Source organism: Octodon degus, unplaced genomic scaffold (assembly GCF_000260255.1).
Source record: "Octodon degus isolate 3935 unplaced genomic scaffold, OctDeg1.0 scaffold00060, whole genome shotgun sequence".
Classification (NCBI taxonomy): Eukaryota; Metazoa; Chordata; class Mammalia; order Rodentia; family Octodontidae; genus Octodon; species Octodon degus.
Window position 1 is genome coordinate 7,785,849 of NW_004524636.1, and position 7,528 is coordinate 7,793,376.

General features: G+C 42.6%; 1 protein-coding gene across 1 annotated transcript in view; it reads left to right on the forward strand.

Annotated features, from left to right (window-relative positions):
• The first annotated feature begins 271 nt into the window (after positions 1–271).
• Positions 272–7,528, forward strand: part of Plcb4 (phospholipase C beta 4) — a 427,861-nt gene continuing 420,604 nt past the window's right edge. The window contains exon 1 of the mRNA XM_004634291.2: positions 272–381. The gene's annotated coding sequence lies outside the window, so the exon portion shown is untranslated. The remainder of the gene's footprint in view (positions 382–7,528) is intronic.

Genomic DNA, 7,528 nt, shown 5'->3' on the forward strand with positions numbered 1-7,528 from the left:
GCAGCGAAAGCGAGGAGGGAGACTCGAGGGCCGCGGGGAGGAGCAGCGGCCACCGAGGGGCGGCGGGCCCGGGTCCGGGCGCGCGGAGCGCGGCGGGCGGTCGATTGGGCCGGCTCGGTCCGTAGGCTCCGAGAGGCGACCGCGGGGACCCCGCCCGGGGCGGAGGTGAGGACCGCGCGGCGGGGCGGGGGTGGGGGGCGGAGGCGGGCGGGGGCGGGGGGGGGGATCCGGCAGCTCCGGCGGCGGGGAGGGGGTGGAGGCGCCGCGAGCTGCTAGGGAGCCGCACGGCCGCCGAGAGCTCGCACACAAGCGCGCGCACACACGGGGTCTCCAGGCGGCGGCCGCGGCCGCATCCCCGGTGCAGCTCCTGAGAAGTGACAGGTAGGAGAAGGCGTTCAGGTCCCGCCAAGGATGCTGCCGCGCGCCCCGGCCCGCGGGCTTGGTTCGCACTCGGCGGGTGCGCCCCAGACGCGCGCGCACCCGGACGCCCTGCCGGGGACTCGGTGCAGGTGCGGGGTGGCGGCGCCCTCGCTCGAGGCAGAAGACCCCCGCCGCCCCTATCCTGTGGGCATCGCCTGCTGGGTGTCCTCACCCTGTCCAGACATTCACCTGCTTTGGGGCTCTAAATAACTCGGCTCGACGTGTATATGATTATTTTGGTTGGAAATAGTTGGCGCCGCGCAAGGCATGTAAATGTGTGTGCATGTGAATCTTAACCGCTCCCGGGGAAATCGGAAACGATGGACCATTTCCACTTCAAAGAACACGGACAGGCTCCGCACTCCTTGGAGACAGTGTGTGGGCCTTTTAAAAGCATATAGAGGAAGGAGACTAAAGGTTGCCTTACGTTCACAATTTTAAAGTTGCTTTTTTCCTTAGCCAATTAGATCTTGTCTATATAGTACGGTACTTCTGAGAGTAGACTTTGTGGACGGCTGGGCAGAAGTGTAAAAATGTGGAATTCTCCAGTTTCTATGTGTGCCTAAGTGCAACTTCACCCGGAATAAGAATCAAAGAAACAAACAAACAAAAATCTCGCTTTTCTAGAAACAAAAGTAAAATGCCAGTTATTTTTCCATCAAGATGCATGTAGTAGAGAAATCACTTTTTAAGGAGTTATTTTAAAGAGTAATTCTAGCTCTTGTTCTAAAGCAGTGTTTAAGGTTTAATCTTGGGCAAAACGCGTGTATATAGTTACCATAAATATATATGTATTTTTAACCATGAATCTATACGTTGAAGTTTCAGGTCTGTGGAGATGGGCGCTTAACAATTTCGTTGGATTTTCAACAATGACGCTCAAACATAGACAGCTAATGGGTAGCGTCTCCAAATAGAATTTGGAGTTTTCTCTTTCCAGAGACCAGATTCATAAAGTAAGCATGACTGAGAAAAAGCAACTGGTGATGTTACCTGACCATTCCCCAGGAAGGCTGAGAAAGTGTCAAAGGACACTCTGCTCTTTAAATAGAAGCATTGCGTGCTATGCATAAAAATCTGATTTTTAAAAATTTGTTTATGAGATCGTCTACTTCAAAACTATGCGATTGAACCGAGAAACTAGTATCTTGTAGTCTGCAAACTTCAGTGGCCTAAGTTACGGAATCATACAGAAGATCAAAAATCTAGCCCAACAGGAGCTGTGGTGTAATTCCTGACTATCTGTGTTATGTAATCTAGAAGGCTGTTTTTCATAGGACTGATTTACATAGCTTTCAGCTGGTATATTGCTGTATTATTTCATCCTTCTGAGCTGTAGAAGTTTAATAAATGACTGCTGTCTTGAGAGAACACCTGTTTTCATAAAAATTCACCTTTTAAGTGGAATCACGGTTTGATTAGCATGTTTGTGTGGATGCAGTTTTTGCTGCCATGACTGGTAATCCTTTGAAGGTAATGTATTGTAACACATTGCAAGGCGCCGCATAGCAGATTACTGATTGCATTTCCTTCCAACAGTATTATTACTCAGCCATCAGAGTTTAGTTTTGATTTAGCTTTGATGATATCACTACCCAACTCTGACTTAATCGCAGTGGAAACACTGTTCTACAAGTAGCTGTCAAAACAGCATTTTAGAGACTTCATTTGATCACTGAGTGCACATTTACATCTGTTGGAATAATTCTACCTTTATTTTACAAATGCACACCCACGCAGAAGAGCTTTAAAAATACGCTTTTGGAAGTTTTAGATTTGTGTGCCTGAAGATATGAGTGATGTTCAAGAACCTACGTTCTCTGGAGCTCAGGGTGAGGTGTTGTCTTGTGAGAGTGAAATAGAGTTTAGGAAGTCATAGGGGTTATCAAAAAGCTATTGCAGAATGGAGTTTTAAAATCTGTATCCCATATGAAATATTTTGTCCCCAGCAGTGGCTAGATTTTTGTACTTTTCTAAGAACATATCCAACCTTCCTCCAGGTTAATGTATTACTGCTGATTTTGACAACAGGGGACAATTATACATGGCAATCTCAATGACTGGCATTTTCCTATGGTGCTCCTAAGTCTGTTTTAAGGCTTGGTTTATTAAGAATTGAGAGAAAAAAAGACTAATTGCTTGCCTATGTGCAGCTTCTACCCACCGTGCAAGTTAAATTGAGGTGCAGCCTGTGCTGGTTTAGTTGAATGCAGCACAATGGCAGGCTGGTATGTGAAAGGTCCTGGCCCAGGGCAAGTTAGCTTCTGGGTTCAGTGTACTTTCATTCCCAGTTTTAAGACGTAGGTGATGGACTCAGATATCAGAATGAGTGAATAGTTGCTGCTGATTATTTTCTAAAAGCAATATGCTATCACCTTTGATTTTTTTAATTTAAAAATTTTGTGCTAAGATTACACTTTGAATTTGGGGATCAGAGGACACAGACAGTGCCATCGTGGGAGGGAAGGACTGTATGTATTTCTCATGTTTCCCACAAATGTCCGTAGCAATGAAAGCAGCTATTTCTTCAGAAGCAATGTATTCTTTGAATGTAAAACTATTTAGCAAATTGGGACTGGATTACTGTCATTTGTGACCACTTCTGAAGTGAAGATGAAGAAGCAGGTTTTTGTTTGCAGGTGATATGATGCAGGGTTTTTTTTTTTTTGAAATGGAAGAAATTTTTTTATTTTTTATTTTTTATTTTTTTATGATGCAGGTTTTGAATAAAGTGTCTTATCACCATGAGTCCCTATAAAATTAAAAACCTGTGCGTTTCATGTACAGAATGAGGTCAAGGACTGATGAAGACAAGTGAATGGTCTCACTTGGTATTTCATGCCCAGGCTGAAGTTTCTACAGTAGTTTTATTTCACTTCATGATATGAATTTGTAGACATATTAGTGTCTGTCAAAGAGGCTTATCCACTTCTTGTGAAATAAATATGGCTTTCCAGCCCTAATGGGCAACAGCAGTGGCCTGCCGTTTTTGCTGTTGGTGTTTAAATGTTAGCTGTGTTTGCAGGGATACTGTTAAATTCTCAGGGCTGTCCGATTCACATTCTCTTTCTTTCATACACAGGAAATAGAATAACCTTGCTAGTGTTCCATAGTGTTTGTTTTTCAGTTTAATAGTTTTTCTTTTGATAAAGACTCGCCCTTTCAAGTAGAAATGCTTCCTCCAGTTGTGATATTATTTATCTAGCTATGCTGTAGAGTGATATAAGTGTTTTGCCTGCAGGCTGTTATTCTTTAGTTCACCCAACATGAAAGTGGATGTACTTAGCCTACTGGGGGGGGTAGACCCAGGAAATAATTGATTATTGAGTGGGTGAGTCAGAAATTTGCATTCTTTTTGTTAACAGTTTTTAAGCGTGCTTTCAACAAGGCACCCCACAACAACTTTTATTCACAAGGCCTTTTTCACTGGATTGCAATGACTACCTCCATACTCTTCCTCCTCCTCCTCCTCCTCCTCTTCTTCCTTCTTTCTTGTTTCTTTTCTCTTTTTTGGAAATCCAGCTTGGGACCTTGTGCTTTCCAGGCAGGGTCTGTGCCACTGAGCTGAATCCCCTGCCCCCATACTCCACTTTCTAAGACTGGCTGAATACTCATGCCTTTGAATTCCTTTGCTCTGCTGAAGGTATTTAGCAAGTTCCTAGAGGAGATGAAAGTAAAATGCCAGCACAGTTAAATCTCAGCTAGGAGACCATTATGTTCAAGGGAATGAAGGGCCAGCTTAATTTTTACTTTCCCTGCATGAAGTCTTTTTACTTTTTCTTCTACTTTATGGAATCAAAGTAGTTGAAAGGGTCATATATCTGGAAGTTGTTCTCTGAAAACTTCTCTTGTCTACTACTTGTAAAACCTTCAATGAGGACCTCACACACCATGTGACCACAAGATAGTGTTATCTTTTTCCCTTGACTGGGAGACTTTTTCACTGATTTCCCATGATTCTTTGGGAAGTTGCACCTCTAGAGATACAAACACCCTTGGGCCTGGAGTCATTGCTTGAGAATACATTGCCCTTTTCAAGGTCTTTTTTCTGAAGAAAAATTAAAGAATGATTGTGGCTTCCTTGACATAGAGGAATTTGAAGAAGCAATTTACTTAGAAACAAACAAACAGAATTAACTTATAAGGAGGTTTTTCAGGGAGAACAGATCACAGACCACTCATTTTCACTTGCCATCTCCCTGTCTCCACTAAAACAGGAGCTTTTCTCCTCAGATCCATCCCATCAGGTTCTGTGGATCCAGATTGGTGGGTCCATGAATGTAGGTGGCAACTCTTGCTCCTGGGTAAGAAGTAGGACAAGTAATAGAGCTACTGCTAGAACTTGACATTTAGTGGGTTGAAAAGAAACACATGTATTGCTATGTGACTTTAAGACTTATTACTTTACTCAGTGTATTTCCATGTGGTTAGTTTTTAATCACACTTTTAATGATTTAATATCATGAAAACATACTGCAAAGGATCTAGAAAATTCTTCAGGTTGCAAATATTGTCTGTGACTCACAGAAGGTGCAAAACATTTGCTCTAGAAAAACCTGTCTTTTGGGGCAGTTGGAGGGTGGCAGAGGATGACGCTATGTTTGCTTTCAACAGTGTAAAGTTGTAGAGACCTCTAGGCCTTTGGGTCTGAAGGACCTGTGCCTGACTCATGACCATGTCCTGTGATCTTGAGCATCCACTCTGAGCATCAATTGTTTATCCTTAAAAAGCGAAAATAATCCTATAGACTAACATGCTCAGTGCTGTCCAGTGAACGACTAAGGGGACTGCGTCCGTGCTTGGTGCTGCTGCAGCTGCTGCTTCTATTAATGCTTCTGAGAGCGCTGCTCATCCTTTTCATTTGCGTCCATAGAGCAAATGACATTGATCTATCCATAGAAACCAGATAGAAGAGATAGCTTTAAAACCTTGAAGGAACACTTTTATACTGCCACCTTGTGCATATAGAAAGTTCTGGTGATCCCTAGAGCAACCACAAAGAGCCAGATCTTCTCTTGAACTAGCCTAACCCTATTATAACTGTGTTTGGATGGAGAAACTGAACATACCGCGACTACCAGGTTTGAAACTATAACTCAAGAGTCACAAACTGTTCTCAGGGTATCTGTGTCTGCCACCCAGGTGTTTAGAAAGACCACATTAAGTGATTTAGACCTGAAAGGAGAAAAACACACACTAGAAGACTGTGGGGATCACTGGTGGTCCAAAGGGAGCAACAGGGCTGTTGTTTTCCTGCCAGACTCAGTGAGAACACTTGGGTTGTTCGCTTTGCATGGAAATAACAATGGCAAAGCAAAACCTACTTTGGTCAAGCACTGAAGATGTGCTCTTTTACTGAATCTTGCTGCCAGTCTGTTTTGCTGGAGTGCTGATAGTTTCTGCAGTTTATCTTTGGGGAAACTGAGGCTTAGGGAGGTTAAGTCAATTACCATAGGGGGATAAAGATAGTGGAGTCTGGCTGCGCAATTGGCAGGGACCTTAGAGAGCAGCTGGACTTGTGTCTGTTCAGGAGCCCTAGGGAGTAATTACCCCTGGGGGCCACCAGATTCTTAGCAGGTGGGCCTGGGGTTCAGAGTTGCCTGTGCCTGTTCATTTTCAAGAGAAGAATGAACTCCAGATTTCATTGGAGTGTGAAATCGCATTTAAAAATGTTTGGAAATAACTAAAGTAAAAACAGACATGTCAACCCACCGCCAAACCAAACACGTTTGTGGAATGAACTCATCTCAAGAGCTCTCGTTTTGAGCCTTCTGTCAAATATAAGTGCTCAGAAATACTGAGTACTAGAAAAAGTCAGTAGCTTTGTTTTGTCTTTAGTTGTTAAGTTTCTCACAAAGGTTATTATGGCTATTTAAGTGTACATGGAATTCAGATCCTTAATTTCTGCCTGATTTTTTTCTCTTCTCCATTTTCCCAAGATATTAGCAAATATACAAGATTGAGAGAGGCAAGACACTATTTTTTCTCTTTTCTGTCATGCTCCTTTGAAAGAAGATCAACCTAGCATAGAGAATGGGTGGCTTCATGTATGGGGACATGGATATTCTTTGCCTGTGCCACTGATTTGAGATAACCAGTCACAAGATGTCCTTCCTGTGACTTGGTAGATGCTGTATTTGTCTGGAACATGTAGCATGGAGACCTGTTTCTGCAGGGCAGTGTTTCAAGGCGCAATCCACTTACCGGCCTTCATTTTTCTCTTCACTCTTACCTGGGGGATCCTGCTGGATCAGTTGAATGTAAGACTGCTAGATGGCTTCACTTCACATCTAGTGATGCACTATCCTTGGGCAAACCACCAATGTCTTCTCTGGATTTGAAGTTTTTGTTTTCAGTGGCTGTTAAAACCATGTAAGTAATACACTAATATGTTCCAGTTAAAATGACGATGCAGAAATGAAGAAGCAAAATGCAAAGTACTCTTTCCCACCTACACTCATCCCTGGATATAACCATGGGAACAGTTTAGACTGCCTCTTCCTACCCCTTTTCTATGCATTTATAATTATAAATACATATAAATGTCTTATTACATAAACTGGATCACACTATATACATATTTCTGTGGCTTGCTTTTGTCCACTTAACTGTACATCGTGGATATTTAATCATGTTGGTATGGCAGCTACCTGATTATTTCTAACATCTCATAGAATTTTGTCATATGCATATGCCATACTTAATCATTTTTCTAATTCGACCATTTCAAACTGAAAGATTACAAAGCTCTTTTTTTCATAAATCTTTAAGTATTTGTGTGAGAGTTTCTTAAAGTTAGATTCCAAGAAATTGAACTATTTGGTCAGAAGAATATACACATTTTAAATTTTGAGAGGGCACTGCCAAAAAAGAGCTTCTATCTTGAAATTTCTATCTTGTGTACCCTCAAGTTATGCACCTGTGTGTGACACATCATTCATGTGATTACACTGATTTATTAATTCACTTATATTTCAGTTGCATACAGTATTTGCAGGACATAACTTTAGAAATAGACCATGTTGGGGCCGGGGAGATGGCTCAGTGGAATATGTGCTTCCCTGGCAAGCGCAAGAGCCTGAGTTCAATCCCCGGTTCTGCAAAAAAA